This window comes from Pteropus vampyrus, unplaced genomic scaffold (assembly GCF_000151845.1).
Source record: "Pteropus vampyrus isolate Shadow unplaced genomic scaffold, Pvam_2.0 Scaffold44, whole genome shotgun sequence".
NCBI classification, from domain to species: Eukaryota; Metazoa; Chordata; class Mammalia; order Chiroptera; family Pteropodidae; genus Pteropus; species Pteropus vampyrus.
Window position 1 is genome coordinate 9,811,049 of NW_011888825.1, and position 24,243 is coordinate 9,835,291.

Sequence of the window (24,243 nt, forward strand, 5' to 3'; positions counted from 1 at the left end):
ATTCTGCAGCCAGCTGGGCTCTCTCCTCTCTAGAAGCAGTCTTTGGGCCAGAGACACTGGGCCTGGGGCCAAGCACCCCGACACTCAGACTGCAGCCTCAACAGCTCTGTCCCCAAAGCCACATCATCTCCCACTTCCAAATGGGGGTGTGTCTGGGGACTCGGGGTCCTCCTGCCTCACCCCTCAGGTCTTGAACACACCCAGAAGCACTCACTGACCTGACTCCAAGCAGGTGAGAGAACCCTATACCACACAGGGCCTGTTTCCCCCTACAGGGATAAAGAGAAGTTAACACAGGGCCTCAAGGCCCAGAGTTTAGCACACACCTGGTGTGGACCCACAAGCGGCCATGGGGCCAACTGGAGGACAGTGACCACCAACCCACCGCAGCCCCCAACACCTCTGGGGCTGAAGGTGAAGGTCCACAAACTCTAATGGGCTGTGGACATGCTGTCAATAATGATGACAATAGTTAAGACCGGAACACCATTCTCACAGGTAAGCCTAATATCCCCATTCAAAAGGTGAGAAGACTGAGGCCTGGGTAGGGGGACAGCGCCTCCTCAGAGAGAGGCTTGCTCTGACCACCTCTACAACAGACCTCTCCCCCCAGCCCCCGAGCCCACCTCCTTGCTTCACTGCTGACTGGCTGATCTGCTTTGCTCAGTGTCTCCCAACTCAAGCATCAGCTTCACAAACAAGGATTTTTGTCTGTCTCAATCACTGCTGTGTCCTTCGCACCTAGGACAGCCTGACACATAGTAGGTGCTCAATGGGTAGTTGTTGAAGGCTGAATGGAAAAATGAGTGGGTAAATCATGTAAATAGGACCACCTACAGACATGGGGCCAGCACTGGGGGTAGGAGTATCTGGGTATAATCACGAGCTCTCCCCATTTCTGCCCTCCCTCCATCACTTGTCCATCCACTCATGCTGTGCTCAAGTGTCCCTAGGCACATTCGACGCCTGGCTCTGTGCTGAGCACTTAAGGGTCCCAGGCTCCAGCTCACCCTCAGATGGCAACCCTGGAGTACTCATCCCAAGGGGAGCCAGGACACATAGACCCACCAACAGCACCTTGAATACTCACCTACGCCCCGGATGGAAGGCTGCCCTGGCCCTCCTGAGTGGCTGGGACCTATGCAAGGATTGGAAGCATCAAGGACTGCACTGGTAGACACAGCCATTCTGCTCTCCTGGGACTTGGAGAGCCCCCTGCCTGTGCTGACAGGGCCACTGGACTCTGCATCCAAGCAGAGGCCTCTCTTGGGGATAAGGAGAAGTACTGCCAGACCACACCCCACTCCCTGCAGGAATTATGGGTATCGCTTACACACTCATTCACCAAATATTCTCTAAGGCCTTTCTCTGAGCCAGGCTCTATGGGGGCCATGCTAAGGACAATGAGGAATCAGACATGGTCCCAACCTGGGGGACACCTGGTAGACACGCTGATTAGTATCTGCATGAGAGGGTTTGCGGGGCATTGGGTGCCAGTTTAGGAGTTGGCTGTATTCAGAGAACCATGGGTTGACTTCAGTCATATCTGAGGGTGAAGGGGCTAGGAGACAGCATGGCTAGGCTCAGGAAAAGAAGGACTGGGGGATGCCCCCTTTTCCAGCTCAGGGAAGCCAACTCGGTTGGTGGGGACCCTGACAGATGACAATTGAGAGTTCTGCCTGAGGAGAGGGCTTTAAAGGGTCATAATCTCCAGTATTTTCAGGGTCCAAGTCCCCAGAGGGCCGGGATCCCTGAAGAGGCTGTATCCAGTCTGTAGGTGGGAAGCGCATTGCTCTGAGGGTCTGAAAGTCTCTGGTAGAAAGAGACCCCAGTGTGGAGAGCCTGGCCCTGTTGCCTGGCAGTCTCTGTCCTCCCAGAGTTTTACTGTCCAAGCCCCACTGTCCTTCAGCCAGGCAGACCTGGGGTGGGAGGTCAGTGAAGGTGGCCAAAGGGGCCTTGGCAAACAAGAAGTGCCAACTCACCCTCGAGCTGGCTCCAGTGCCCGACGCTTCCCTTGGCCTCTTTGTCCAACCCCAAGCCTGTGCCTCTTCTTTCTGCTTCAGCCTCCTGCCTCCACCCCAGGCCCCCTAGTCCTCCTGCACTCACTGACTCCACTTGCCAGATCTTCACTTATGGTTGTCTAGGAGCCTAGAACCTACTTAATCAGCCACTTAACACTCATTCTTTCAACAAAGCTGTATTTTACACGATGTGCCAGACCCTGTGTCTAGGGCTCACAGTCCAGCACTGGGGTGCTGCCAGGCTGTTGAAGAAATAGTGCATAAAGAGGCCTACCAAATCAGGGTGGCAGCATTGTGACAGGAAAGCCCAGGCTGTGCAAAAGAGGCCTCTAAACCAGCCCAAAAGTCAGGGATGGCTTCCAGTAGGTGGCATCACTTATGCAGGTCAGCTGCATGGTGTGAGGTGTTGTGGGATATGACTTGGGCTACTCCTCTCCCCCTCCCTGGCCTCCTTCTTGTCCCACTCCAAAGCTTTTGTTCATCAAGTCTCCCCAAACAGGCAGACTCTCTCTACTCCAAGTTACCAGCCCTCTCAGAGATTCAGTTTTCCTGATCTATAAAATGGACATGATGAATCACTCATGTCGTTTGGAAAAATATTTATATAGTAGGTGCTCCCCTCCCCACTCTTCTCTCCACTCTCTGCTGAGAGACAGGCCTTGCTGCCTTAACCATTTTCCTATTCCAAGTGAGTCTAATGGGCAGTCTCCCAATCACTGCCCAATAAAAGCCCAGGACGCTGGGAGCACCAGGAACCAGGGGCTGCCAGGTCATTTGTTACGGCTTTAATAATGGAGTTTATGTAAGGTCAACTAGTCAATGATAATGTACATAATTTCTGTAACTTCATACGTGCTGCTAACCTGAGTCGTCAAGGGAAGCGAGAGGGCAAATAAAGATAGGGGCTGGTGCCAAGCCATATGATGTCTCTGTACAAAATAGGAAGACACCCCAGGTGTCAGGCTGCACAGCTTAGCCAGTAGTGTGTAGGTTGGATTTCTACCAGAAACCCTTGTGCAGTCTGTACACTATAAATCTGTACACTTTGGTCCTTGGTTCAGGTGAGTGTCAGCATGGAGGCCTTTCCCCAGACAGGTCTTCCTGACTTTCAGAAAACTCAAACCAGGTGTAGGAACTTGAAATCTAATACAAAATTTGTGTATATGTGTGTGTATATGTACATTTGTCTGAAGAGGATACAGATTCTTTTTCATTTCCCAAAGGGTTCAGAGTCCCTGCAATGTAGACTTGAATCTGGGCCTGGGGTCTGAGATGGAGTAGTAGAAGGGTCTTGCTAGAGCTTGGGAAGGGGTCTGAATGTGTTTCAGGATATGAACATTTCTCAAAAATTACTCTATTTCTCAAAAATTAAACTTAAGATTCTGAACATCAAAACCACACAGGCTTGGCAAAGGGCAGATTCTGGGCCCTAACCCTTAAAATCTGTGATTTGGGGTTGGCCTGAGCCCAAAAATTTGCCCCTGGTACAAACCTAGGGTGGTTTATAAAATGTACCAAAGTTCCCAATGCTCTGATTTAATACACTGTTATTCACTTTGATGTATGGTATTTTTTCTTTTGGTGTTGGTGGACAACAATATATATGCCCCAAAGTCCATCAAAACCCCACAAGGGGTATCCATGTAGAACTGTGTAACTGATTTCATGACTAGTTTCCTTTTGTTGCAGGAGAGGGTAGAGGTCAGTGGAGGTTTTCTCACACTGACCCTGTCAAGCCAGGGAAGGGCACAGTAAGTGTTCCACAAATGAGGAGTCAAGATGGCTGGGCCTCCCAGGGGTCTCTGTTCCCAAAGTGTGCTGCACAGTCTTCACCAATCTATTTCTATATCATGCCTGCCTCCTGAATTAGGGCCAGCCCCAGGGCTTCCCATCTGGCCATCACAGAGGACCATTCACCAATGGCACACACCAAACAAGGCTCCTCCAGCCTGGGGTCCAGGCCAGACACTCACCCCATGGCCTGGCATTGGACACAAGCTCTTCTGTGTCTGGGAGTGAAGGGGCATCTGTCTCCCTTTCTTCCAAGTCCCTGCATCCAGCACTGGGCCTGCCAAGGAGGACTTTACAGCAGCAGGATGAATGGATTCATTCAACAATACAAACTGAGCACCTACTGTGTACCAGGCCACAGGCAGGGCCCCGCCCTGATGGCACTCTATCTAGTGTGGGAGGATGAACAAATAAAGGTACAATTGCAAGGTAGACAAGAATTAAGCAGAGCAAGGCGAGTGCGGAAAGTTCCTGATGAGGGGCGAGGGATGGACCAAGAAAAGAGAATTATGAGTTCCAAGGAAGAGAGAATGATGCAAAGGCCCAGTGATGGGAAGGGGGTTAAAGATGCCAGCGTGGTTAGTATGGTGGTTGGCGCTAGGGGACAGGCCAGCAGGGCATCAAGTTCTGGCAGGAATAGGAGGTGCTGGCCCAGATGGGCCTCTCTCACACTCTGGGGGACCAGAAAAAACTACAAGAGCTGGAGCTCCGGACATTAGGCGTCCTTTGTTCTGAGGACCGCCATCAATGCGCACTCATCCTCCCAATCACGCTCCTGGGTCCCAGAAGCCCCATCCTTTTCTAACAGCCCGCCCGCTGCAGTTCGTTAATCACAAACCATGCATGCCAGGGGGAGACACACCTCGCCCTGGTGCCCCGCCCACAAGGGTTGATCCCGCCCACTTCCGGGGCCGGGCAGGGTTCATGGAGCCACTCCGCCCCTCTGCTGCTTTACGGCCAATCAAGGGCGGAGGCCTGGATTGGGGGCTGGGGCCTGTGCAAGCACAAAAGACAGGAAATGCAAAGAGTCTCCGGCAATGTAACCATGACTACCTGCGCCCTCGCACCGCCCAGTGTCTAGTCCTGGGAGTTACCCTCCGGCAGGGGGAGCAGGAGGCTGGAGACCAGTCTATATCCCTCCAGTAGTGCGCTGTGCCGCCCTCCACCATGTGGCTAGAGACCCTGGGCCTCCACTCCTTCGTTAGTGAACTGAGGTCACAGTTCCCTCATTAATTTCAACATTCACTGACTGCCTACTAGCTCAGGGGCTGGAGATCCACCAATGAACAAGACAGACTAGAAACAAAAAATCCTGCCCTGGGTGGCTTATTATTGGAAGGAGAGGAGGTGTGGAAGGGAAGCAGCCAATAAGCAAAAACATAAGAAAATTGTACAGGATATTAGAAAGTGATTAAGTGCTTTGGAGAAAACACAGATTGGAATAAGGAGAGTAGGGAATGTGAGAGAGATGGTTTGTAGTTTTAAATAGAGTGCTCTGGTAGTCCTCATTAAGAAGTGATGTCTAAGGGGGGAATAAAGGGAAGAGAGAAATCAGTTAGGTGGCTGAGCATTGGAGTCAGAGGGAAAACCCAGTGCAAAGGCCCCAAAGCATCAGTGTGCATGAAGGAGAACAAGGAAGCTACCATGTCCATAGCTGAGTGGACAAGGTGAGAAGAGGAGACAAGGCCTGAGAAGTGACAGCAAAAAGATCCAGGCCCCTTTTGGGCCTCAGAAGGTGCTCAGCCCAGTCAATACGTGCTCCTTTTTGCTGTCTTTTCCTCCTCACCTTCTTCCTTTTTTGTGTCTTTTCTTCCTCGTCCTTCTCTTCTCATACCTCCTCTCCTCCACAGACTAGGAGACATTCCGTCTTTGGCGAAGGTTAGGACCTTGGTCACTGGTCTGGACAACAGACTTGGCTCTAGGACTAAGGCAGAGACAGGAGCCAAGAAGCCAGGCTCTCTCAGCCTTTGCACAAGCTGTTCCCTCTGTCTGGCATGTCCTTCCCATCTCTCAATTTGACGAACTCTCACCTTAGCCTTCAAGGGCCAGTCAAATGTCACCTACTCCTGGGAAGTCTGGGCTGCCTGGCTTGGTGATGTATCACTCCTTGGTGAGGGGATACCCTCCAATACAGACCTCATCATGGCACTGACCAGTGCCCCTCCAACTTTCCCACGTGGGGTAGAAGAAGGAGACAGCTGCTAAGTGGCAGAAAGGCCAGCAGAATTGTATTTGTCAATCATAAGGCTTGGGGAAGACAAAACCTGGAGTAAATGACCAGTGGTTAGTAGCCCCATGTACACTTTCACTATGTGAGAAGGTGAGTCCTGTCTTACCCATCATCCATAGGTGCCTGGCACAGGCCCAGAGCTGGCAAGGCAGAAAGGAACAGCTTTCTAGAAATGGAACAGCTGAAACAATGGAGAATGCTGAGCCCTCAGAGAGATGTACCCATGGCAAGGGTGAAATCGTCATAAAGACCAGGAAAAAGGGAAGCCAGGAATTGCAGTTCAGCCTGCATACAATTCATTTCTTCTGGACCCTGGCCTATTTAAATACCCATGGGTGTTTGTTGTGTAGAGACTCAGGGGTGAGGATCTCACCTGGACACTGGTGGTGTGTTGCTAGAAAGTACTTTGGACGAGTGAACTTTAAGGAAACAGGGTAGGCCAGCACTTGACAACATGGATCTTCCAGTCAGCTCTGCCCCCCTAACAGGTCATTTGAGCCTCAGCCTCTTCATTTGTAAACAGGATTAACAGTAAAACCTTCCTTGCAGGAATGTTGTGAAAATTAAATGGGCCAATGTGAGAAAAGTATTTAGAACTAAGTAAGGACTAGGTAAAGGTTGGCTTTGGTGATTAGAGAGACCAATACTGTAACCTGGAATGGAGGCTTTGGAATCAATAAAACAGATGTCCTTCCCTTAGAGCCACAGCCAGACTACACTTCCCAGACTCCCTTGAAATTAAGCATGGCCATATGACTAAGTTCTAGCTATTGGAACATGAGTGGAAGTGATGTGCCCCTTTCAGGCATGAGGGCTATGTTGAGGTTACAGGGGAAAGCACAGCCATATCACCACATGGAGGAAACTGTCCACCAACCAGAAATTCTTGCTACTGTCCATATGAAGAATAAACTTCAGGAAATGGTGGGGTTTGTTACTGCAACTAGCCTTATCCTCACTAGCACAAGATTTCACTTACCCACTCACTCATTTGATATTTATGTGGGCCTCTGGTTCTATATGCCTCATGCCGGGTGCTAGGAATACAGAAGGGGTGAGTCCTGCTCTCATGGAGCTTAGTGTGTTGAGAAAGGCCATCCTTAGTAAATTTCTAGGGGCAGGGGTGCTCGGGTAGGAAGGCCTCTCTGAGATGAGATCTAAAAGAGAGAACAGAGAAGAGAGAATGAGAGCTCTAGGCAGAGACCACCAACAGTAAAGGCCTTGTGGTGGGAGGGAACACGGTCCATTTCATGGAACCAAAAGGGGTAAAATGAGGCCACATGGTCTGTCTTTTATCATGTCCCTTTCTGAGCCTGTTTTCCCATCTTTAAAACAGAGTTGATGCTATTAACACTCTCTCACAGGGATCTCAGGAGAAAATACCACATAAAAAGTGCTCCTGGATGCTTGTTCATTCCCACTATTACCAAGAGTGGGCAGAAAGCCCTCTGCTTAATGCCTATAATGTGCAGGACATGTGTGCGTGCGTGAGTGCGCGCGTGCGCGTGTGTGTGTGTGTGTAAAACATTGGCTCAAGAGGTGAACAGGGCTGTCTCTGGGGCTCAAGAGGCAGGAGCAGGGAGGAAGAGTTGCTACTAATAAGGCTCCTGCCACATGGGCTAAATATCAACCATGTCTCCAGCCAGGAGAGCTATTAGGTAGCAGCGGAAGTGCTGGCTCTCTGGGGAGGCATGCAGGACTGTCCCTGGAGGCAGCTCAGCGAACTGGTGCTGAGTGGAAACTTTCTGCTGAGGGGCAGATGTTGGCCACCATTCATCCTCTTTCCAAACCAGGACAGTTGAGATAGGCATTGCAGGATTTGGGGGGAGGTCCAGAAGGCCCCCAGGTGTTGGGCATTTCCTGATGCTTGATGTCAGCTTGGATGCTGTCTCCTGAGGTCAGAAGCAGGAAAATATGCACTGTATCTGGGAGGTGTGCTTTCCACCAGTTACCTAAAAGGAGAGACAGTGAGGTGCTTGGCAGGGGAGATCTGCCTAGCAGCTGGAGCCCCTGGTGACCTGCAGTGGTACCACATCACTCCTCAGCTCACTAGCTCTCTAGCATTCAATGTTCTCCATTATGCAAGTCCTCCTCTGCTTACTCCAGGACTATAGACCTCCATGCAACAGCTACTCCCACTGCTATGCTTTTGTATTCAATGTTTCTTCTGCCAGGCATGCTAAACTCACCTTCCATTCCCCCTACATCTTTTCTGTCATCTTTTAAGAACCACTTGGAGTTCTAACCCTGGCTGAAGGATCTAGCCAGGCCACCTCCCTTCTGATCCTTAGCTTACTCATTGAGAACATGTGGAAACTATTTCCTGCCTCACAGGGTTGTTGGTGCAAATTAAACACGACAGCATATATGAAAAGCATCTAATGGCATATGGCATAAAGTATTTATTTAAAAAATAGACCCCCCCATCAACTAATCTTATAACACCACCTCCTCCAGGAAGCCTTCCCTCATTACAACCCCTAGTTTAAGTGCCTTCTTATTGGTCCCTAGCTCCCTGGGCAAACCTTAGCAGGACACTACATGGGACAGCAATTATTTGTTTGAGCATCTGCCCCTATCCCCACTAGACTGTGAACAGGGAAACTGTTCACATGGTCACTGTGGATGAGGATGGTGCGGGCCCAACCTCAGCCTCCTCGTGTGTCCTAAAAGCTAAAAACACAAGCCTGCTGTGTCCCTGGGAAACGAGAGAGGATGAGCATCTCAAATGTCCCAGAACCCAATGCTCAGCCTCTGTGCTCAGGACCAGCTTGCCAGGACAGTCATCTGTCAGCTGCCCTCCAGCTCTGCCCAGAGTAGACCTGACCTCAGCCCAGGCTCCCAGGTTCCTCCCCAAGCTGACACTAATGGCAGCTCCAGGAATGGGAAGAGACCCACTCCAACTCCTTCAGTGGCCAAGTTCCAAGTGGTCAGCCTGAGCTCAGGGTTGGCTGGAGAGGGGGTGATAGAACATCCCAGGTGGCCCCAGGAGCTTGGGAAAGTGATGTGTGGGGGACCACGGGCTATCTCTATTTCTTCTAGAAACCTCAGTGGTACTGTGCATTTACCCAAACAAGGCCACATACACAAATCTAGCAGTGCCCCTGCTCTGGGCTGGGAGGCTATCAGCTTGGGGCCCCACTGGCTCTATCTCCCCTCACCTGAAGCTCAGATAGGCAGTTATGGATGCTTTGATTAATAAGAAATGGGGGCAATGAATTAATCATTATGTAATAAATGCAGTTTGTCAGCCATGTCTTTCAAAAACATGGCTCATGTTTGTACCTGTATGTGTAGGAGAAATAATGACAGAGGTCCCTCAATAAACACATATGGCACTCTGGGGGAGGCTATAGTTTTTGCCCCAAGAGTCCTACACCTGGGAGGATGCAGTAACAGCCACAGGCATCTTAAGGAGATGGTGGGAACACCTGATCAGGAGTCCACAGAGGAACAGTGACAGGCAGGTAGGCCAGGAGGAAGCCGGTGGGTGGAAATCAGGCAGAGAACAGTGGTGGCTTGTCTTAAACCCCTTAGGATAGGGGGCTCTGGGCTCAGCCCAGGTTCTCTAGCCTCCTGCACAGCACCAGGAACTGCCCAGAGGCTCCCCTCTCCTCCTGGGTCTGCTGCCCTGCATCAACAGATGTTTCCTCGCATCAGGAAAATAACCTCAGCTCCCAGATGGGCTGCATGGCAGAATCACATCCTCTCCATTTGTGACAAGGTCTTTCTGTCTGGAGAGCAGCTGAGCATCCGAGGGTGGCCAGTGGGGGCAGTGGCACCAGTGGGGCATCTGCTGGCTCTTGTCTTCACCAGCTTCCCTGGAGGAGGACCTGGGAAACACAAAGGCTTCTGCCTGCTACTGTTTGCAGCCCGGGGCTGACAGGTGTGGGTGGAGGGCATTCTGCTCTGGAGATGGGAATGGGGTCCTGTTGGGCAGGGGCTCCCAGAGCCCAGAAGGAAGGCTCCACAGGAAAGGCCTGTTCAAGTCAGGAACCTTACTGTTCCTTTGTGGTCCCACCTCCAACCCTACAGCCTGCACCCAATCACTTTGGGCATTGCGCTCCCACCCCCACCGCTGAGCCTGTCCCTCCCCTCCCCTCCCACCACGTCCCAGCCACTATCGCTGCTGCTGGCTGCTCGCACTGCCAGACCACCTCCCCCAGTGACCCCCTCGCCCTCCTGAAAGCTCCCATCACTTACAGAATAAAGTAGAATCTCTAGGCCAGGCCTCCAGGGCCGGAGCCTCCTTCAGCCTGCCCTCCAACATACACAATACATATCCTCCCCACCTACCCACACACGCTGTGCACCACAGCCAAGCTCCCACTGGGGTTTTGCATGAAGTGGCTGACCTGGCAGTCTGGCAGGGACCCCTAAGTCCCCATGTCCCTTTCACCAAATGCTTTTCCATGATTCCCTCATTTTCTCTACCTAAAAACTTCCAAGCACCTGTGTAGGCCCAGTTGAAACCGCAGAGCCCTGTCGAACCCTTCCTGATTTCCCACCAACTCTGCTACCCAATTATCCCCTTCTTTTGTGCACCCTTTACCTAATCACCTTAGAAGCCATCCCCATCAAAGGGTTACTCATCAGTTTACCAGTCTCAACAGGCCTGAGTCATCTAAATCCTCAGGTCTCCACACACAGCAGGTGCTCAATGAAGATTTGAGTGTGTGTACATGTGCAAGTGCACACGCATGCACACAAATGCACCAGAAAAAGAATCCAAATGCCTACATTAAACTAGTAAAAGCAATGACCTGCAGTGAAGCTTGGAGGACTTTGACCTATTATTTTATGTACCTCCATTATTTTTTCTTTTTCTACTTATAATCACCATTTCTTCCTTTTGTAATTAAAAAAAATGATTTTAAATGAAAACCACCCCAAGGCTGCCCAGGGGAAACAGGCCCTGTTCTGTGCAGGGGCCTTACCTCCCTGGCTGCTAACCCTCACTGCTACCCTGGGTGTGCTGGGATGGTTTGGCCCACTTTATAGAATAGCTAATGGAGGCTGAGCGCAGTGCAGATGGGCCAGTATTGGACCCCAGGGGAACCTGAACTCTATGCTACCCCAGAAGGCTGCTGGGTCTGCCCCCCCACCCAAGCTGGGTGTCAGAAAGTGGGGCTGGTGCTGACTGTCCCACAGGAACCCCAAAGTCAGCATCCCCCTTCTCCACCCCAGCTGTTTGGTTCTCTCGCTGCCCAGCCAGGGAGCTGCAAAGGACTGGGCCCTGGTCAGCTTAAAAGATATCCCTGATCCCACTATGTCTCAAGCTGGTTTCCAGTCCTGGCCAGAATCAGCAGCACCCAAGGGGTTTGTTACGATTCCGATTCCTGAGCCACCCACCAGGACTGTGATTCAGGCAGATCCGAGGACAATAACGGTAAGCTGGGTATTTATTGGTGTATATGTCCTCCCTAGTGCCTGACCAGACAAGCCCCAGGCTGCTCCCTGGTCTGCTGGCTGAAGTGTGGTGGCCTGGAGCCTAAGGGGTGGAGGTGGGGCAAGGGCAGGAGGCTGCCTAACATTGGGGTCAGGAGGCAGCTCCAGAGAGAATGCAGGGTGCAAGATCTGCCACCCCACATGCCCTAGCATTTCTAGTAGCATAAACTAGTCTGATGGTGCCTAGGTGCCAGCAGTGGTGGAGCTGCAGGGAAGGGGGACAGCTGGGCTCTCGGATGCTACTGATTAGGGGCCTCCTCACCCCTCCCAAACCATGGGGTCACTGGGCCTGCGGGCCTGGCATACAGAGGGGTTTAAGCAATGTCTGGGGCACAAAACTGAGTGTAGATTCCTTCCAAATCACAAAGATTACCATTTATTAAGTGCCTGCCTATAGTGTTTTGCCTACATGAGCTTCTTTAAAACTGGGACTGGAATGAAGGTGTTGTAACAGCAAAAAAAGTTGTCCACGTGTCCACCCAGCAGAGACAGGGCACTTACATAAGAATTTACTGCCTGCTTCCTGTATCCCAGGTTGGAGAGTGGGCAGGGGGATGGTTGAGGAGCCCCACAGAGTTACAGAACTGTGTATGTGGAAGGGTCCCATGGAGTAAACCCCCAAACCTGATGAAAAACACAGAGAATTCCCGGTGACAGGAGGAAGAGCTAAAGGATGGGGACCCCCTAGTGACTCCAAGGGACTCAGGCATGGAGCTGTGGGGATGGAAACTTCCAACTTCACACACTTCTGCTTTCTCTTTTTAAAAAAACAATGAACTTTTTTCTTTTTAAGGATATGATTTTTGGCAAAGTTTCAGTGCCAAGGGTTTGGGGGCTACAGCGTTGGTAAGTCCTTCCAAATAGGTGACTTCAACTCTGGAGGCACACATGCATTCGTTCATTCAACAAAGGTCCCACCATCTAATCAGACTCCAGTTACCCCAGTTCTCAGCAGTAAAGTCATTCATCCATTCATTCATTCATGCCACAAATATTTATTAAGTGTCTGCTGTGAATCTTGTGGCCTAGAACCATATGGCTTGAGGCTGAGCTGGGGGAAGACAGCCCAGGGCAGGGCAAAGCCATGTGGCACTGCCTACCATTTGCTGTCCACTCTGCCTCCAATGTCCCTGGCTCCTTCCCCTCATACAGTGTCACCTGTGGTCACAGAAGACCACCTCTCAGCCCCAAGCCGGCAGGCACCCAAGATGGGAATTATGGCCTCTACCAGAGACACTGACATGAAGCTGGTTACTGCCTTTTCAGCAAACATAATTCCATTTTATTAGAAAATTAAAGGATAGGACTAGCTTGCCAAAAGCCAAAAGAGCTAAAATGTGCTTTCCAAAGATATGTAGTGTCTGATAAAACAGATTTGCTTGTCTCCCTCCTTTTCCAGCATTATCCCCTCTTGGCTAGGCTTTCCCCCTTTCATGCCCCTTCCACTGGCACCAAAGCAATGGTCATGAGCTTAGCCAAGGTGGCAGGGACAACACCCCAAATGCAGGGAGCATGCCTTTGTTTCCCTGAACAGGACAGGAACCTCTGCACTGGGCCCTACTCCCTTGGTTTAAGCCTTTTTAGAATTACCTCAGGGATTCTCTTGCTTTCCTGAGATGTAAAGGCTGCCCGTGGCCTCTGCTAAGCTGAGGGTGTCAGGAGGGAAAGGCGAGAACAATAAAGGATTGGGCTCTCGAGAAACAAGCTCATCCATCTGGAGACCCAGGAGCAGGCGGGTGCAGGGAGCAGCGGAGGGAGGTGGGCAGGGCAGAGCGCCGAGGAGAGGACAAGTCTCTCACTGCCACACAAAAAGCAACTATTCAAAACCACCCAGGGAGTTCTCTCTTATTGAAAAGTCCTTGATTCTTCCTTTTCTGCCACAGAACTCACGAACAAGGGCCTTGTCTTATTAATGGGGTGATGGAGGGGCCCAGGAGGGAGGGTCCTCCTACACGGGAAGGTGGCCGAGCTGGTAACTAAGGTAACTCCAGAATCGGATTTTCTTTCACTAATCTCTTTTTCTCTTTCCTTTTCTCTTTTTTCTCTGCTGGTCAGATGCTACCTTCCTGGCTTAAGAGGGGACCTCGGGGGTGGGGGGGGGCAGGAGTGACATGTGAGTGTATGTGTGTGTGAGTGCGTATGTATGCTGAATACTAAAATGGTGACCATGCTCTTGATGCCTAATGGGGGTGGGGTGTCTCATCTCAGGTATGTTTGCCCCTGCCCTCTCCCTGCAAGTCCCCACCCCACCTCTCCTCTCCCTGTTCAAGGGCAGATCCATTCTCTTCACTCTTTGAGTAACAAAAGCTGAGATGGAATTCTTTCACCTGCTCTCATTGAAGCCTCTGCTTTGGCATGTCTAGCAGAGGCAGCTTTGTTCTGGGGAAAACCAAGATGGGAGTCTGTTCCGGGGCCTGCAGGGGTGGGTGACTGGGTGGGGGTCAGAAATAAATACAAAAATAGCATTGTCCCACAGGTCCTTTACTGCCTGGAAGCCATGGTCCAGGGCGACACAGCCAAAGGGCTGATCCTGTGCCAAAGGGCTGATCTAAAGACGCCAGTTCAAGTTCCCTCTGGGTCACTGCTGGTGGCCACGTGGCCTGGGGCAAGTTCTTTCATTCTCTTGCCTTATGGGACAACTCATAGAAAGTCCCTGGCACAAAGTCAGGTCTCTCTCTCACCTGGCCATCTCCAGGGCTGAGAGGAGACATACTTTTCCATTAGGGTGAATGGGAACAGGAAGGATGGTGACCCCAATTCACCAGAGGTGGCTGTGTGGGGCTCAGCCTCTGGGAGGTGTTTCAGAGAAAGTAGGCACATCGATAGTCCCTGGGACCTAGGGTTTCTTGGAATGGAGGAGGAGCTGGGGAAACCTGGCCAGCGTCCTCCCCAAAGGGAGGCCGTAGGAACAGTGTGAGGCAGGCAGAAGCCCTGGCCCAGGACTCCAAAGCATCTGCACAGCTCCTTTCCCCCAAATGTAGAGGTCTTGAAAGTTCTCCCAGGCCTCTGGGTGGACACGAAGCCCAAAGCCTGCAGCATAGGGCCTGGCACTTGTGGGTAAGCCATCTCCATGTCTTCTGGGTACTGAGGTCTAGATCTCTGGCTGTCCCCTTTATAAGGGATTCAGCCTGGCCTGTGATTCCTGGGGTGAGGGGTGGCAGTATCAACAGGCTTCGCCCTCTTCCCCACTCCCAGTAGGGAGAGGGCGTCTTCTGTACCAGTCAGGTCAGTCATGTCAGCTCAGCCAGCTGTGTGTATGGAGGAGGGCTGCCCCCTGTTTGAGCCCAAGGTGACAAGGTTAGCTTAGCAGTGACCAGCAGGCTAGGCTGGCACCTGGGACCCACCCAGGTGGCCTCTGGGGCCCAGCCCCCACTACAGGAAGGACCAAGCCCAGCTCAAGGTGGGTAGTGGCTTAAGGCCTCAAAGTACTCAAGCAGTAAGGCAGAGAAAGCTAGGCTGGCACCTGGGACCCACCCAGGTGGCCTCTGGGGCCCAGCCCCCACTACAGGAAGGACCAAGCCCAGCTCAGGGTGGGTAGTGGCTTAAGGCCTCAAAGTACTCAAGCAGTAAGGCAGAGAGAGCTAGTGGGAACAGCTGGAGGTCAGGGGAGGAAGCAGGTATTGGGACTGTCTGGAGCTCAGACAGCTCTGCAGGCAAAAGGGGTCACAGCCCAGGCAAGGAGTGGGTGTTCCCAAGCTGGGTTGAACTCAGGCTCCATGGCCACAGGCCCCAACACCTTGATGCTAAATTCTGTCTCTGCATCACATCCCTCCCCATTGCCCTGTATTTGTCCTCCTCTCTCTCTAAGCAAATGGACTGCAAATGGGATGGTACATTTTCATTTGCACCTGCCTTCTTTGCCTCCCCAGTTCCTGGGGTCGACTTGTCCTTTCTCATCCAGCAATCTCTGTCCCCTTCCTCTTTGGAGGGCAGCAGCAGCCCATCCCCCTAGCAAAGACCTGCTGTGAGTTCCTAGGAGCCAGGGGCCAGGCAAGCTGCTGCACTGGGGCCTTGCTGAGCAGGGCTCTCATCTTAATGGTTTTTCCAGAGAGCACTTAATGGGTGTGTGACTGCTCAGTGTGTGCTAGTGTGCCTAAAGGAGGAAGCCACCTCCCGTCTCCCACCAACCTCTTCCTCACTCCAAATAACCTCAGTATCCCTTGTCACAAAATCTGCCCACCCTGGGGGTGGAAGAGCCCCTAGGCAGGGAGCTCCCTAAACAATTTCTCAGTGTCAGAGAAACAGCACATCAGTAGTAACACTGAAAACAGATGCTGCCATTTCTCAAGCTCCTAAAATGTTTGGGGTACTGGGTTGGGACTACTCAGGTCTGGGCACGTTTATTAACAATAACAGTGAGAAAGACAGCCCAAGCTGGCAGCGCTAAGCACTCTGCAGGTATTTTAGCCCTAAAAATTCCCACCAAAGCTGACCACAGATCCTATTTCCCAGATGGGGAAGACTGAGACCTCATGGGGCTCACAAGCAGGCTGTGTGGACCCCTACCAGGGGCCAGGGGGTAATCACAGTCAATCCCTTGTGAAAAGGCCGGGGATTGACTAAGTCTGGACAAATGTGGGTAGAAGCTGGCAGCCTTGCCATTTTGCCCCAGCATCTCAGTTGCCTGCAAGAAACTCAAGGAAGGGAAGCCTCTGGCCCATCTAGAGCCCACGGTTTCTCTCTGTTTCCTGCTAGCCCTTGGAGTCCTCTGCCCCAGTAGACAGTCCCAAGGCCCTGAGAGGACCACCCAAGTGGAGGGGGAGAGAGAGGGAGGTGTGTGTGTGAGTGTGTGTGTGTGTGTGTGTGTGTGTGTGTGTGTGTGTGTGTGTGTGTTGACCCAGCGCCCGGCCCAGCCTGACCGCAGCTGGGAAAACAGGCTCCTCAGCTTGGCCCACCCCCACCCGGCCCGGACAGCCACCTCACCCAGGCCTGAACCAGGAACTAGGCTTGCAGCCATCGCCTGCTCTGCCTGACTCACAGCCCCCAAGCCTACCCCCTCAGATCCCTACCAGATCTGGAAGGAAGCAGTGGTTCTCCTGGTAGCCCATGCCCTCATGCTACCCTAGCTCAGAAGCCCCCAACACGGGCTGCACCCAATTCCATGCCTGTCTCAGGCCAGTCCCCCTCCCTCCTCTAAACCTTCCCCTAAACTCTCAGGGGCTGGAAACGGTTCAGGCTTTGAACTTCAGTTTGCAACAACCATCCCAAACCAAAGCCTACCCTTGACCCTTTCTCCATGAGCTGCAGCCCTCCACCCCATGCCCATCACCAGTGTTTGGGGCATAAAGGCTGACACTTCCTCACTCCTTCTGGGGGCAGTGGAGGGGTCACCCCACCTTCCCCAGACTGGCCAGGTGAAGGGTCTCTGTGCCTGCCTCACACTTCTGAAGCAGGATCACTGAGGTTGAAATTTCAATTGGCTGGCTCAAGTGATGATAGGCCTCAATATTTACTTCCCTGGAGTGGGAAGAGGTGACCCAGCACCCTCAGTCGTCAGCCTGGGCCCAAGGAGGGACCCGGGCCTTTGCCCACTTTCAGCCTTATACCCAGCCCCCAACCTTCTGCTGAAACAAGGCCAGCTTCAGTGCTGCTCTAAGGTAGGGAGTATACCAGTGGGCTCAAAAAAGGGTCGAGGCTCCTGGCTGAAGGGGCTGGGGGAGTAAGCCTCAGATGGCTCGAGGATACTGAATTAAACTATTCAGTCACTGAAGTGAGCCTGAAGGCTGCCAAGGTCCCACAGTGATGGAGGTAGAGACCCTAAGAACAGGACTGAGAGGGCTCTGGCCTCCCTCAGGGAGGATTCCAGCATAGGCCTGTGGGAGGGGGTGGCTCTGGAAAGATCCCCAGAAGGCATGCTCTACCACATCCCTCTGGGCCTGAGGCCCATCTCCTGCAAAACAAGGGTCATAGGTAGGGGGCACTCTTGGGCCCCTGTGAGATCCTCTCCCATCTACGTAAGAGGTCTTCAAACAGCCAGTTTTAGCTATGCCCCCCTCATCTCCAGAAAATTCCATCTCCAGAACTGTCCCATCTTCCATCCAAAAATGTCCCTTCTCTGAGAATGATTTATTTCCTTTCTAGAAATACTTCATTTTAATCCAGAAATTCTTGGCTCCAGAATGTTGCATCTCTAGAAATGCTCCATCTTATCTCCATAACTAATCCCCTTTCATCTTCAAATATAATCCATCTCTAGAAATATCAGTGTTCTCTATAAAGGCTCCATCTTAGCTCCAAGAATGTTCTACTTCCAGAAATAACACATCTCATCTCCAGAGATGTTCCATTTCAGCTCCCAAAATACCTCAAATCCAGAAGTGCCCTATTTTATTTCCAGAAATATTCCAGCATCTTTAAAAACCACTCTACTTCTAGATATACTACAGTTTATCTCTAGAAATTGTCCATTTCCAGAAATGTTTCATCTCTAACAATATTTGGAATCCAGAAAGGCCTCGTCTTTACTCCAAAAAATGCCCTCTCCCATCTCCAGATATTTTCTCTCCAAAAATGACCAATTTCACTTTCAGCAATGCCCCTCCTCCATAAATGTTTTTCATCTTGTCTCTAGAAACATCCTTATCCTGTCTCCAGAAATACCATGTCTTATTTCTAAAAACATTCCATCTCTGGAACTGTTCTAGCTCATATCTGGAAATGCCCATGGTGTCTCCAGAAAGGCATACTGTGTGGCCCAGATGCAGAAGAAACTCAGAAACCCACTTCCTTCAGGATCTCCTAGGGAGAGGTTGAGAAGTGACTGGGCAGCCTCCTCTTCCTTCTCCCTTGTCCCTGTGGTCCCAGGGACCTCTCGGAAACCTGCTGGGCCCACTCTTGTTGCAAGAACAGGGATGAAGTCAAAAGCTGTGCTGGCAGGTGCTGAAATTCCTGGAAAGGGGAAGCATGGATAGTCAGGGTTTAAGGTAACTGGGAGCCTGTCTGACCTGGAGGCAGGGCAGTGAGAGGGACCTGGGTTGGGAAGGAATGGGCCCGAAAGGGCTCAGTGGGGACTCAAAGGGGCCTTGAGAGAGCCGCCCCCGACGCCCTTAACACAAACACATCCACCAGCCCAAGTGCATACACTTCTGTTTGGTCAATACCTAACAGTGCCCAGAAACACCCACACTCACTGCACCTCCCACCCCTCAGAGCCATTCACAACACTCACAATATGGAAATCCATAGTTAACACCTGCAGCCCTACCCACATGTGTGTACAGTACACAAAAATGTATGCACACAACACAGACACACATACAGGTCAAACATCACACACACTGTGACATATTATACACTATCATCCTTGCCCACATTCCCTGGGTCTCCCTAGGCCAGGTTCTGGGGCCACCAAAGGGGAGAGGCCGTCCGTCAGCCTCCCCAACCAGCCTAGGCTGGCAACGCGTGGCAGCCTCAGTAGCTGCTGTGTGTCAGCTGGGGAAATTCAGGGCTCCAGGACTTCAGCTTAGAAGGAACCAAAAAGGAGAGGAAGGTGCTCATTTGGCATTTGCTTGCACACCTACTAAGATGGGGCACTCCTCTTCTGGTGGAACTGAAGCCTTGCAATGTCATCTCTGTCCATGCAGCCAGGCACTGCTCTCTGAAGAAGTCGCAAAGTCACGTCCTGCTGAGATTACGTGTGGAGATCTCCTCTTTGTCCCTTGACAGGAGGGAGAGGTGAGGGGGACAGCTGCTCTGTAGGAAGGAGGCCTGGAGGTAGCTGAGTGGAGGGTGGGCAGTACCAACATGCGTGCGCATGCACACAGATGTGCCCTGTGTGTGTCCGAGCAGGACCTCAGATGCAGACACACAGGCAGGCAGGTAATATACTTCCATGTCCTGAACCCACACACAGGAACGGAAGAGGCCTGCATCAAGTCTGTCCCTGATCCTCAGTGGATAGAAATTCTCAGAGCCTCTAGGTAGGTGGGAGGGGGAAAGGGCTCTAAATTCTCGATCTCCATTCCCGGATGCATTGGTTAGCTCTGGTCTGCTCCCATAGGAGGACAGTCATCACTTATTAATCCTTCCATTTTAGAATCAGCCTCAATTAAGTGGAACCTCTCAAGCCCATTTTGATCCTTTGGGGCCAAGGACAAATGTGAACAGACCTTGAACATGCCCTTCAATTTGCCCTCAGTGCGGGTTCCTTTGCTTGCCACCCTACAACTGGCCAGCTCTTGCCTGGAAATAAGGCTTCCACATCTGTCCCCTACGCACCCCTGCTCTCAATCCCTCTTGCTTCTGGAGACACTTTTTCTCTCTACCAAGACCTCCCACCTCCCTCCTCTAGGAACTGAGATCCTCACTCAAAAATGTGAGGGGAAAAAGCGAAATAATCAAACATGATTCTGAATGAACACATGGTCATGGGGTCCAGGCCAGGAAAGAGCTAGGAGCCAGGCTTTGGCATGAGGTGGCTGGAGGGGCCCCCAGGTCTCCCAGCTCCCAGGAGCAGCTGGGCTTTCTGGAGAAGCATCTGCATTGGTATTCTCTGTCCCTCACAACCCAAATTACACTGGCTCTCCTGGGACCCTTTTATCGAACGTTGTCGCTTCAGCAAAAGGTTATGTACGAGAACGTCGAAATTCCTCCCGCATATTAACTAAAAGCATTTTTTAACATGCACAAGAAAAAGCAGTTCACTTAACAGCCAATTTTTATGGTAGCTCAGATCGGAATGAGCACTGGACTGGGAGTCAAGAATAGGGCTCCTTGTTGGAGTTCTGCCCTTGCTGGGCCCCAGGGCAGGCCACGTTACCTCTCCGCCTTGCATTCTTCTCATCTACTAAAAGTGGAATAAAAGTCCCCACAACGACACTCTATCAGGGATGCTGTGAGGGGCATATGAATGACTGGATCATGGTATAGAACCAGCAGAGTCCAACCAGTGTTAGTGTTCAGGATTTGCCAAGCACATTTTAACAGGCAAGGAGAACTGGGTATCACTCCTTAAGCACTCTGAGCCCTTTCATACCTCCTTACCTTTCCCCAGCCAGTCAGTCCCCGACCTGGTGCATACTTTCCTTTTTTTTTCCCCTGGAGAATTTTTTAAAAACACCTTAAAGACCTACTTTGGAATCAGTTCCTCAGTTCTGAAATTTTATAGATGATGTTCAAAGATGTAACTGCCCAAGACCAGTATAAGTCGGGATGCCAGGATGAGAACCCAGGTCTAAACCTAGGTCTAAGCAGGGGGCACACTCAACTGAGTAGGGGCTGCACAAAACCAGTGGAAGGTGTCAGCCCTGTCCTAGCTCTGTCTGCGCTGCCCTGTTGGCATGCAGGGCCATCTACTGCAACCTGCCAGTTTAAGAAAAACAAAAAGTAGGATTTTTATGTGAAGTCTGATGTTATTTTTAAGACCCTGTGCCGGCCAAACTGTGTCCATATGAGGGTGTTGTCAGTGGACAACCTCTGGCCTGATTCAGGCCCAAATCTCTCACATTTTCCTCCGAGGGCTGAGGTCTACTCAGAGAAGGGCAGCTCTGAATGGGAAGTAGGGGAAGTGAGGGCAGGGGGGAAAGCTGGGTAGTAGAACTGCAAAAAATGTGTTTTAATTGGCAAGGAAATTGCCAAACAGTGGTGGCCTCTTTGGATCTCAGTGTGCTCTTGTCAAATGGAGACAGTAACAGAGTCCACCTCTGCTATGTGAGGAGAGAGGAAGAGTTGACCAAAGCCCCTCATTTGAGAACAGGCTCAGAAGAAACCAGCAGCATAAAGGAGGAAGAGGGGGAAGGGGAGGAAGAAGCAGGAATTCTCCAAGTTAGTTCTGTCAGGTTTTGCTCTCCTTGGCCAATCCCACCATTGGGACTATAGGAACCCCAAGATAACCCAAACCCTGTACTAATGAGGAAGTATGCAGAAAGGGGCCGCTCTTGCCTCAAATCATCCAGCAGGTGAGTAAATAAAGAACAGTGTCAGCTGGAGGCCCTGAGGGGCCTGCTCCCTCTAGTTTCCACAGGGTGACCCGTGATCCCAGCTTTGCTGCCCCCTCCCCCAGTCAAAAGACCCCAAACACAGGAAGTGTTCTGAGGAGAGTGGGAAAGTCCACCCTACCTGGGACTTCACCTCCCTTGGAGTTAAGCTGTATTGGCCCCTCCACAAATACCCAGCACAGCGGGCAATACTGGCACATGGCCCTGGGTTCCTCCCTAGCTGAGCTTCTTCCTATAGCCCACAGGACCTTGAACCAGAGTTGTCTGACTTCTCCAAGCCTCAGTTTCTTCATCTGTAAAATGAGGATGACAAGAATCTTCCCTAGCAGGGAGGGGTTGAAGACTGGAAATAACAAAGTGCTCAGGGCCTAGTACCAGGCGGCCTTGCCAAGATGATCTGAACAGGATTCCAGATATCATTCCTTTCCACCCCACTTCTGCATCAGACTGCCTCACTCCCAGTGCTCCTCTTCCGCCCTCTCCAGGGCTTGGGTGCATTTCTCCCTCTCTATGCCAAGCCTTCTTTTAGGGAATGACAATCTGCTGGGATTTAATTACTGGTCCCAGAGGACCACCACCTCCTTCCGCAGCCAAGACTTAATAATCCCTCCCAGGGTTCAGTAACAGGCTGCAAGGTTGGGCCAGGTCCCTGCTTCCCTCTGGAGCTGTGTCCCAGGTCCACATGATAGCTGGACAGCTTGGTAGGGAGGGAGGCCACAAGGGAGGAACGCAAGGAAGAGGAAGCTTTTGTCCAGTCTAGGACCCACCAGTTAGAATCAGAGAATTCAAGAGTTCTGAAGTCAGGAAATTTCTCTGAAACAAGAGAAATCAAGAATTTTCATGGAGGAAACTGAGGCCCTACAAAGGAGAACTGGAATGCACGAAGGTCATGAAACCCTACCCAGGTCCTTGTCTGATTCTCCTCAGCTTCTCTCCTCATTGGCCCCATGAGTCCCCACCTTTAAGCCTTTGCTCCAGCCACGATCTTCATGGAGCACCCTTCTTTTCCCAGTGTCTTTAGGATAAATCTTTCCACAGCAGTCAAGACCCCAGACTTCTTTCGGCCTTCACTCCTGCCTCTGATTCTCGCACCCCCACCTACCATCTGACCTTCTAGAGCTCTCCTGGCTCTTTCACACCTCCAGGCCTTTGAGCATGCTGTATAGTGCTGTCTCCTACAGTCAAATATTTCCCCCTTCCAGACTTAGGACTCAAGTCCCCTCCTCTGGGAAGCCCACGCTGACTGGGCAGAGCCCAGATATACCTCCTCTGGGTCAGAACCACAAGGCCGCCAGCAAATGTATACTGAACACTGAACTAAGAAATGAAGGAAATGAAATTCGACCTGTAAACCACGTGCCCATTAGATGCCTCCCGACAACTCTGCCTGTTGTACCCCATCAATGGAAACAACTGTGGAAACTCCATCATCATGCAGGACTGGATCAGACCTCTGGGAGCCATGAAGGCAAGGTCAGGCTGACCCGTTCCAGTTGGGTGCCGGCATCCCTGTGTGAGCTCTGTTCCCACACCCTGACCTCTAAAATGGCTAAACAAGGGCCAGGGTAGGTGTGGGACATACATGAAGCTGGCACAGTACAGTTCTCAGGGAGTGAAGGTGGAGATTCAAGGCCAGACATAGGGGGAGATTATAGTGACCCTGGAGTAACAGTTATTAAGCCTGGAGGCTGCAAACTGGTGGCCCAGGGTCCGAATCTAGCCATAGGTGGGTTGCTGGATTAGGTGACAACATATACAAACTGGATGTCATGTAAACATCTGAATCCTGGTTCCTGAGAAGGTTGCTGATGGACATCCCATCTGCTACCCTGGCAGAGCTGATCTGCCATACCCCAGGAAAGCCAGGAAACCCCTACGCCCTCATTAGCATTGCCTGCTGGCCCTGTAGGGCCTAGAGGTTGGTGACCCCTGCATTATGCAAACATGAGTTCATTTTCTGATCATTCCTCCAAGGTAACATGTTTACATTTTAAGCAGGGTCTCCAATGCTTTGACCCCTCACAGTGACGAAAGGAGGCATTTCAGGCCCTGGGAAAGGCAAGGAGATATTTTGCAGGAAGGCAGATACCATATGGCTCAAGGAACTCGGGAGGCAGTGCCCTGCAGGGATGACCTGGGGCAGATAAGGTCTCTCTGCTTCAGTGCAAAAGGCTTTTTGTGGGATGAGCCAACATCTGCCAGCCTCTCTCCAAATTCTACCCTTGAGAATGTTCGCATGCTAAATTTTCTGGTCCTATCTGCCCCTTCTAATTCCTCTTAACACTATGTCTAGACCCAAAACCCTACCTTTGGTCAAGTTCCCCCTAAGAATGTGGGACCTGGTCCAGGAGCAACATCCCCTCTCTTTTCCCAGACACTCTATCTTTGATAATGTGGGAGATGGGGCATCAAATGAACTTCTTAGCCCTCTGGAGGCTCCTACTGAGATGGCAACCCTAGACCGTCTCCTAGAAAGCACAGAAGGAATAACAATGTGTCCCCCCTCCACAGAAGCCCGCAAACCCAAGGCACCTGCCATGGTAACACATAGGTGCTCTGAAAGGATGGAAGCAGAGATGTACACTTAATGAGCCCCTCAGTGCATCCAGATGCTGCCAGGCACTTGAACAAACTTGACCTGGTTTTCCTTACTTTCCGACAGTCCTATCAAGAAAAAGCTATGATCCCCATTGCACAAAGGAGAAACAGGCTTAAAGAAGTGGGAAAAGGTTTTGCTCATGGCCAGAGCTCTCACGTGCTTCTGGATGTGGCTGACCTCAAGCCGGGTCTCCTCTCAGAGAAACCGGGCCTGGGAAGG

The 24,243-nt window shown here is 51.5% G+C and overlaps 1 protein-coding gene across 4 annotated transcripts in view; it reads right to left on the reverse strand.

Moving 5' to 3' along the window:
- Positions 1-24,243, reverse strand: part of RAI1 (retinoic acid induced 1) — a 117,426-nt gene that overhangs the window by 48,231 nt on the left and 44,952 nt on the right. The window contains exon 3 of one of the 4 annotated variants that reach the window (XM_023530015.1): positions 19,007-19,147. The exons of the other annotated variants lie outside the window; for them this stretch is intronic. The gene's annotated coding sequence lies outside the window, so the exon portion shown is untranslated. The remainder of the gene's footprint in view (positions 1-19,006; positions 19,148-24,243) is intronic. 4 annotated transcript variants of the gene reach the window in all.